Below are 8,836 nucleotides of genomic sequence, written 5' to 3' on the forward strand. Positions count from 1 at the left end.
TCTTCTGTCCAGAGAATCAATTTCATCTCCCTTGGACGACCTCACCTCCTTGCACCGCTGTTCACAGCTCCAAGGTCATTTCTTCTCAACATGACCTTCAGCTGCTGCCCTGTCCCGGAGAGACCTCCCCATATTGCAGCTGTGTTTTATGTGGGAAGCAAATTTAACAAATAGAAAACGTGAGAGAGAAATTTATCAGTCAGTTCTTTCCTCCTAGGCTTGTTGCCGGCACCCTTGTCTGGGGTTAACAGAATTCGTTCACATCATTTCCTTTTCAACCCCACACCGGCTCTGTGTGGTCGCTTGAACAGGGAAGATCATCCTCATTTTGCAAATGTAGAAATCAGTGCTCGTGGAAGTGCCTAAGGCCATCTAGTTGGAAAAGGACATCATTCTCTACCCAGAACGCTCTCCCCACCTCCCAGACACCCCCACCCCTGCTTTTGGGTGGCCAAGAGTTGGCTTCATATCACCGTAGCAGAGAACATTTCCATGACCTAAAGTTAAATATCCTTCATCCTATTACTCCCATTAGGTATTTTCCCCTTTATAGCATTAATCATACTTTGTAATTATTTTTAATCTTTTTTTTTTGGCCTGTCTCCCCAAAAGTCATCAGCTCCATTAATGCAAGTATCACCTCCATCTTGACGGCCACTGACATCTCGGCCCCCCAGCACTGGTCCCAGCTCATGGAAGATACTCAGCTAAATGAGTATTTATTTACTTCTGTCAAGTACTTCTGACTCCTAATTCTGTATCCCTTCCACTCTAATAAGCAGTCTTGGGGGGAAAAAATTCTTCATACTAATCCTAGTGTAGAATTCTAAAAGCAAATCTTGTCATTACTTTTCAGTCACGAACTTGGAATGCCTACTTTTTGAGCGTGGGGGTCACATCAAGAGGAAACACAGTTTGCATCCACAAAGTCCAAAAATTTCATGTAAACAGACAAGATCTGGGGACATCGTGACAATATTAACCAGCGTTTGTGGTGAATCTGGCTGTTCTATGCATTCTGTGTAAAAGTTAAGACGTGGAGTCCTAGCAACAGCCCTGTGAGGTAGGAATCCCCACTCTACTATCCCTATTTCACTTGTGGGGAAGTTGCGGGCTGGAGGTGCACCACGGCCCCTCCCATCCTTGGGAGAACCCTGTCAAAATCGCCCCATCGAGGTCATGGTCGCCTCCTCTGGTGCCCTGTTGCCCCCTGAAAATCTATTTCTTTGTCCTCACGTATGTCTTGCCTTGAAGAGCATGAGGAGGCCACACCCCAAAGGGGGTCCCAAAGTGCTCCTTCTGGCCCATCCTCTCCACCCACCCATGGCTTCTACCTCCTTCTGAGGCCATGGCCTCAAGCCAGCATCTTGGCAGGACTGCCCTGCTGCCTCCATGTGGTGGGGCTTCAGTTGTGGGGTGTCTGGACAATCCAGGCACAAAATGGCAGCCAGATCCAATCTTTGGAGGGGGGCCTGCCAGCCCTGAGCCGTGCTCTGCCGGCCCAGGGAGTCATGGAGGGAACCTGAACACTGCCTCTCTCTGCCAAGGCTGTCTTGGTTTGTGGCCTGCTTCGACCCTTCCCTGCTTCTCTCAGCCTGTCTCTCCACTTCCCCTTTTCTCTGGCCCCGATGGATGCTCTGAGCAACTTGAAAAGAGGCTGGGGAGGGGGTCAGAGATGTTGGGTGGGCTTCAGAGATTTTTCTCCAAGCCTGCACAAATTTGGAATCCCAGCCTGTGTCCCTGACCTGCTTCCTTCAGGGACCTTGAGACCTCTGGCCGAGGGGGTCCTATCCTCTCGTCCCCTCTGTTCTCTTATTTTTTACAGTGACAAACTCCTTCTGCTTCTTGCTTCTCTAAGAAGCACACCATATGCCAGGAGGGGGAGCAAAGAGCCTCTGCCTCCCTCAAGACCCAGATGCATGAAAGCCAGAACTTCTTAGAGGCCAGTGGTCAGAGCTAGCCTTGTCCCCTCTGACCACCCTCTCCATTGTCTCCACGCCCTCGCTGAAGAGCCTGCATATCTCCTGTCCCTTCTCCTGTCCCTTGCTCTCTTTGCTCCCTTTATCATGTCCCTGACTCACACCCACGGGCCTGTAGATGGAGAAAATGCTTCCACTCAGCCTTGAACTTCCACCGACTTCTTCATGCCCCCCCAGCACCCCAGAGGCCCCTCATGCTGCCACCAGATCTAATGAAGTTTGCAGAGCCCTCCTTGGCCCTCCTGCCCCGTCCTTCGAGAATGCTGCCCTGCTCTTCCAGGACACATCTCTATAGCTCACATTCAGGATGAAGGAGAAACATCTGTTTGTGAAGTCATCTTCCCAGGTGAACGGTTGTGGAGCGCATCAGAGATGCTCTTCCCTGGCGCCCCCCTTCTCTGGCTGTTCCTCCTCAGCCTCCTGTGAGAGACCTTCCCCCACTCTCCAAAGGCTCCCTCATTTTCTAGCCTTTCACCATGGCAAGCTCCCCGACGCCCACGGAAGAATGCCGTAGAAGCAAATAATGCACCCGTTTCTTTCTATCTGCGGGTCAGGTCCCTCCCATGAGCTCCATACCTGAATAGCCAGCCCCTCCTTTCAAAGCACCTCAACCCACCCTGCCCCAAACCTCACTACCATCATGTCCCTCAAACAAGCCCCCACCCAGCATTTGCTTTCACTGCTGAGTGATCACTGTTCCCCCGCCCCATGTGCAGCCTCCCCCAGGGCCCATCACTTTCCTCCACCTGCGTTACATTCCCAACCATTTCTCCCCCGGCCCCTCTGACCGTAGTGACCAGCATGGCCCCATGGGCCTCCTGGCCAGCCATCTCTGCCCCTGCCTTCTTCTAACTTGTGTTCCGCCCAGCTGGGGTCGTCTTTAAAAAACAAACAAATTCAAATGGGATCATTTCTCTCTGCTTAAAATCCTTCCATGGCTCCCCCAAGGCTTCTAGGATAAAAGCTAAAAGTCAAAACCGAGTCTGCAAGTTTTAAGTAGCATCTTGGCTTCCTTTCCCAGCCTCGGCTCACGCCATTAACTCACACAGCTCTCTCCCGCCAGCTGCCCCCACGGCCGGCCCCCTTCACACAGGTGGTCCCTCAGACCAGCAGCTCTCTGAGGAGGAAAGTCCATTTCTGTTTGCCAGGCACTCTTTGTATCTTCAGTACCTAGCTAACACCCAACACACAGGGGTTCAATAGATATTAAATAAATAAATGGATGAGTGAATGAATGAATGGATGAGGGAAGAACAAACTGGGCCCTGTTGCAGAAGGGCCAGAGTGGTCAGAGTCAGCCCTGAGGGCCCAAAGCCAGCTCTGGAGTGGGTGGGCCTCCAGCGCCTAGGCACCAAACATTAGGGCTTTATTAAACACACTATTGAATCAGAGAGGGTTCCCCAACTCGCCCACTTGTGACGGAAGCCCAGGAGAGAGCTGGCTAGGCTCACACACTGGAGGGGACGGAGGGCCAAGTTCATACTCCTTAGAGCTGAACGCATCCGTGCATTTGGGACCCCAGAAGGAGCCACTGTCAGTGTAACCTTTGCACTCTCTGAGCACCAAGCGCGGCCGGCCCTCCTCCTCCAAGGCCTGGCCCGGCCCCGAGAGTGGAGAAGCCAAATAGCTGGGGTCTCAGAGCAGGAGCTGCTTTGGGGCACTGTTAACCAGCAGCAGTTGCAGCTGGGGTCAGAGGTGCTGGGAGGCTGGGCCACACGAGGTGGCAGGAAGTCCTCTGGAAGGCCCTCATCTCCCCCCAGCTGGGCCTGCCAATCGACCCACAGGAGGGTTCTTCTCAGCTCAGGCAGGGAGAGTCCAGGAAGGTTGTAAAACTGCAGCAGAGGGGCCAGGCAGGCAGCCCTGGGCGCCTGGAGAACTTGAGTAAGCCTTCAGTTAGCAAACCCAGTCGCCGCGCGTTGCTGGGGGGTGATATGCTAAAGGCCCAGCCCGCTCAGAAGGTGAGCACCCGCACCCCACGCCTGAGGTCCCTGCCACCAGCCGCAGACCCAGGGCACCAACCCCCGAGAATTTTAAGGAGAGAACATTCCGATGGCAGTTGAAGGCAGCAGTTAAAGCCAAGGCTCAGGGCACGGCAGAATTCACAGTCCAGGGAAGGCCATGGTTGATGGGGGGGAGCACCTGCAGGCCCTGCAGACAGAGCTGGGAAAGTTTCCCAGAGACAGAGCACAGCAGGGATGCCGGCATGGGGGCCTGTAAGGATATGAGAAGAGCTGATGGTCCAGGGCACCTGAGGGAGGGGGTGAGGACCCAAAATGGCCAGTGGGCTGGAAGGCAAGTTAAACACTCTGGGCTCTGCTGGGGGCCCGTCCTGGAGAAAAGAAGCCGAACTTCCTCCCCAGCCACTGAGCTCCCAGGCTCTTAGCAAAACGGTTAGCACCCATGGCCGCCTCTGTCTCATGTTCTCTGTGAATCAGAGATGCGTCCTGTCCTCTCTATCGGCACAAACCAGCATCAGGTTTCAAATACTAAGCCCATTCATTCATTCAACAAATACTTATTGAGCACCTATTGTGTGCTGGACATTAGGAATATAATTGTGAACTGAAGGATGCCCCTGCCTGGTGGAGATTACAAGTAACTCTAAAATATTTCTCTGTGATGACAGGTGTTTTAAAGGAGCAGCACATGGTTCTTTAAGAGTTTACAGCCCTGATCTGGGTACAGGGCTTCTCCAAGAACAACGGAGCTGAAATCTGAAAGATGAGTAGGAATTACCTAGTTGAAATGGGCAGGAGGAGAGTGAGGGCAATGGTGCTCTAGGCAGAAGGAACTCCAGGAGCCATGCCTAAGTGCCGAGAGATGCTCGGCATGTTTAAGATGCCAACAGTGGGCCAGGGGCCAGGAGAGCAGGGACCTGGGAGAAAAAGAGGCTGGAGAGGCAGGCGTGGATCCAGCCATGACCTCTTGGAGGTCATGTCAAATGTTTATTTTTGGCGTTCATGTGAAATTGTTCAGGTCTTGATGCTGAAGGCGAAAGCACGGGCAGCCGACGGCAGGACCACGTGGCCCTGATGCAAGAAGGCGAGGATGTGTCCCGTATGCTCATCATAAGAAAAGATGAGCATACGTGTATCCATAGGCAATTCCAAGCCACAGAGGGGTCAGGTACCATAACCCACCATTATTAAGGAGTCCACATTCTTCCCCTTGGCATCAATTACAGAGAAGATAATGTCAGGCATCTCAGGCACAGAAACTTACAAAAGGTTAAACTGTGATTTCATCAATGACAGAGGGGCCTTGACAGGGTTTTGTTGTGTTTATGCGTATATGTGTCTATAATTCTCTAGACCAAATCTCTATACTGAGGTAGAAGACATGGACTGCTGTCCCGTTTGTCAAGTGAAAAACTAAGGCTTAGAACAGTTTAATGGCTTCCCCAAGGTCACAAAGGGAGAATGAGACAGAATCAAGACTCGAAACTATCTTCCAGCTCATCTCACAATGTGCTTTCTCTAAATAATGGAGGACCAGCCACGCCTGGAACTTATATTTGAGAAGAAAGTAAAATAAGATAAGCTTACCCCCCAAAATGCACTCCAATGTCCTTACAAAATGATTGGATAATATATTAACTGAGTTCTGCTCTATAAGCTTGCAAATAAAGATATTAAGTACTAGATAATTTACTCATCTCCAAACTAAAAGGATTCACTTAAAGAAATTCTCAAAAATCATAAAAAGAAAAAAGAAGCAAAAATAATTGGAGAGAGAACGAAGTAAAGGAGGAGGATGATGTAAGCTCATCCACTTGGAGACGTGATACTAGTTCGGACTCCTACTTGTCCATTCAGAACTTGAAAAATTCCTGGTGAAATTCATGTGGAAGACAAAGATGTCTCGTCCATTACAGAATGGACGCCCAGACTGCAGGTCAGGGCACAGGACAAGCACTGTTAAAGCCATGTTTCAATGGGTTAACGATAAAAGATGCTTTGGGAAAGCGAATATGAGAAATGTAGACATGGCAGCTCGTGGATGAGAACACAGGTGTTGGAGCCCTCGACTCCTGACCCCGGGTCCTCCTGCTTGCTTCCACTTACCCGTTGGCTCTCTGCCATCCTAAAAATACTTCCTGCCAGAGCATCTCAGGATAAGCTCTCCAGTGGTTCCACTGCCCTGGTCCCACACAGCCCAAGGGGATGCACATCCTGATAAGATTCCAATAGCCTCGCTTCCTTGACCCCCAAATCCAACCAGTTGCACCTCTCTCGTCTTCTCTTAGCACCCGGCTCACTTCCTCCAGCTTACACATACCAGAAGCTACGCTATCCCAAGGAAACAGACTCCACATGTCATGTGTCCATTCATGGCTAGACTCTGAGGTCCCCTATAGCAACCAGGGCATAGCCCTTCCCAGCCCAGGCCCCATGCAAGGGTTCATGGGCTGGGCCCTCAGTCCTACAAAGTCTGAGCGAGAGAGCAAAGAGGCTGAAAAGGCCTAGCCATTCCACGAGGAGACAGAGGCCCTCTGTTCCTCTGTCCTGATTCCTTCCCAAATGGGGACAGCCCCCCTAACTCTGTATCACTCCAAAATGAGCTGGACTCAGCTGTGATGCTCAAAGAAATGAAGCGTGTCCCCCAACTGCCTTTGAAGGGATACAGAATCTCAGCTGATCCATGAGACCCCTCTGCACCGGCCATGTCCCCCTGGGGCGGCTGCGCTCCCAGCAAAGTTTTGCGGAGGCCGGGCTGGGCATGGTCAGGGCTGCATCTCTCTCTGTGGCTGCCTTCCCTGAACCTCCCCACCCTCCTCTTCTCTCTTCCACCGTTTACAAGACTGGAGTGAACGGCGTCTGAGCCTGGGGTGCCCTCAGCTCTGGTGGGAGGGGAACAAACAGGGAGGAGTGGGCTCGGGGTGGAGGAGGGGACAATCTGATGATCCTGCTTCTGGGTGGGGGGTTGGGGGTGGGGGGGTGGAGTCGGGGGAAACAGGACAACAGCCAGTTGGCCCTGCAGCCTGGGCACTGGCCTCTGCCCACCTTCTCCTGACCAGGCACAAGACCCCATTTTTCAGGGGCTTGACCCCTTTTCTTCCAACCAGAAAATGGTTTTCATAACAGAGACCATCCCTGACCCTAAGAATCTGGTGGAGGGTGAGTTGTCACCCACACCCTGAATGGCGGGGGTTTGGCCTCTCCCTGCCTCTTCACAGAGCTTGCGAGCTTCCTTCCTCCAGTGAAGGACTCCCCAGAAACCCTCCTCTGCAGCTGCATGCTCCATTCCTCACTCCTTATTCCCACTCATTTTTGGATGAATCGCTCCTTTTCTTCCTTCTCCCCTCTCACCCACTTTCCTCTGCTTTCTTGTCTCATCAGATGCTGTGAAGCACAGAGGATGACGAAACTAGTCCTGCAAGTCCCTCCCCCATACTTATTTCCTTGCCACACATCCATACCCGACCCCCGCCACACCGTCCCGGAGAGTACTCAGCATGGGGCTGGGGACCATCCCCAAGGACGTCGTGACACTTCCTACCTGGGCCAGAGCCCCAGACCAGCCAAGTGAAGCCTGCAGGCCCTCAACGTTGACCTGCCTGCCTTCTCAGTCCTCCTTCAAAACCCATTTATGTGTTGACAGCTCAGGACACAGAATTCTTGTCAGATGCAGTGTCTCGTACAATTTCCCTCATTTGTCTAAATGTTACATTTCCCTAGACGTCAAGTTGAAATAAATCCTCTCGACACTTCAGGAAAAACAAAAATTCCTTCATGCCTCACGCTATCATCCACAAACGTGGACTGAGCACCACGCCTAGTTGGGAGAATGTTCAGAAGGGCCTCTCGAGAATTCAAATTTCTCATCACACTAGTGCAGGGAAACTCTGGAATTAGGAGTAAGATGAGGGGCCGGGTGGGGGTGCCGTGTCCACACGTTAAGGCTTCAACCTTACGCGGGCTTAGTTTAGCGAGTTGACTTGTTTCCCAAGCACATGCTGGGGACTGAGTACCACTTTCTATCATGAAGAGATTCTTTGCACTTGGAAGTGTGTGTGGGGTGGGGGTTGAGTAGGGGAGGTTGAAGGTGTGAATATACAAAGATGCGATTATATCTGCAAAACTGACTACATAAACGTTTCCACCTGCCGACCAGACACGCTCTGGCAGAGGGAGTGGGGAGAGCGGCTTCGCTGGGTTTGTTTCGGTGCTTTCAGCTCATGGTTTATCAGTGCTCTCTTGTTTTCCTTAAGGACGATGGGAAAGTTCAGCACATCCGTATTTCAGGCCTGCCGACAAAGGCCACGGCTTTGGGGCTGATCCCCTGGCATGATTTATTTCGACACTGGTATGCCATCTAACATGGTACAGTGGGGTCCCTGCCGGCCTCCACTTCCCCTAAGAAGTCAGCCCTTCTTCCTTCTGATTGGTCCTGGCTCTCTGGCCACTGAACTCTGGGGCAGCCCCAGGTCCAGGGCGCCCTGGGACCCAAGTCCTTGACAGAGGTGCTGTTTGGCAGTAGAAGGTGGGGCAGGGAGAGGACAGGGGAAGGTGGAAGCGGAATGAAGGGACTTCTGGATGAGTCCCCAACCCCCTGTGCTGATGCACCCCCACCCCTCCTCCTCTGTTTGCGACCTACTCTTTCCAAAGCAAAATAGCATAGAGATGAGGTCAGATGTGTCTTTTCCTATGAACTTGACTTTGATGACGAGTGTCGGTCATCAAGTAAATTATAAAGCCTGGACCTCTGTGATATGACGCTGGGTGTCTCATCTCCGACATCTTGTCATAAAACACCCAACAGCCAGAGCCTCCCTCCTGCTCACTGGAAAGGAGGTCGCTGCAGAGGTGCTTCCAGGCAGCGGGTAAGGCGTCCCCACAGGCGGCGGCAGGAGCTGT

The 8,836-nt window shown here is 52.1% G+C and overlaps 1 long non-coding RNA gene across 1 annotated transcript; it reads left to right on the forward strand.

The window, feature by feature from the left end:
• The first annotated feature begins 4,048 nt into the window (after positions 1-4,048).
• On the forward strand, positions 4,049-7,705 carry LOC140689698 (uncharacterized). The gene is made up of 2 exons (XR_012064746.1): positions 4,049-4,271; positions 7,319-7,705. It is a non-coding gene; the product is annotated as an uncharacterized lncRNA (long non-coding RNA).
• The last annotated feature ends 1,131 nt before the right edge of the window (positions 7,706-8,836 follow it).

The sequence above is a fragment of the Vicugna pacos genome, chromosome 27 (assembly GCF_048564905.1).
Source record: "Vicugna pacos chromosome 27, VicPac4, whole genome shotgun sequence".
Taxonomy (NCBI): domain Eukaryota; kingdom Metazoa; phylum Chordata; class Mammalia; order Artiodactyla; family Camelidae; genus Vicugna; species Vicugna pacos.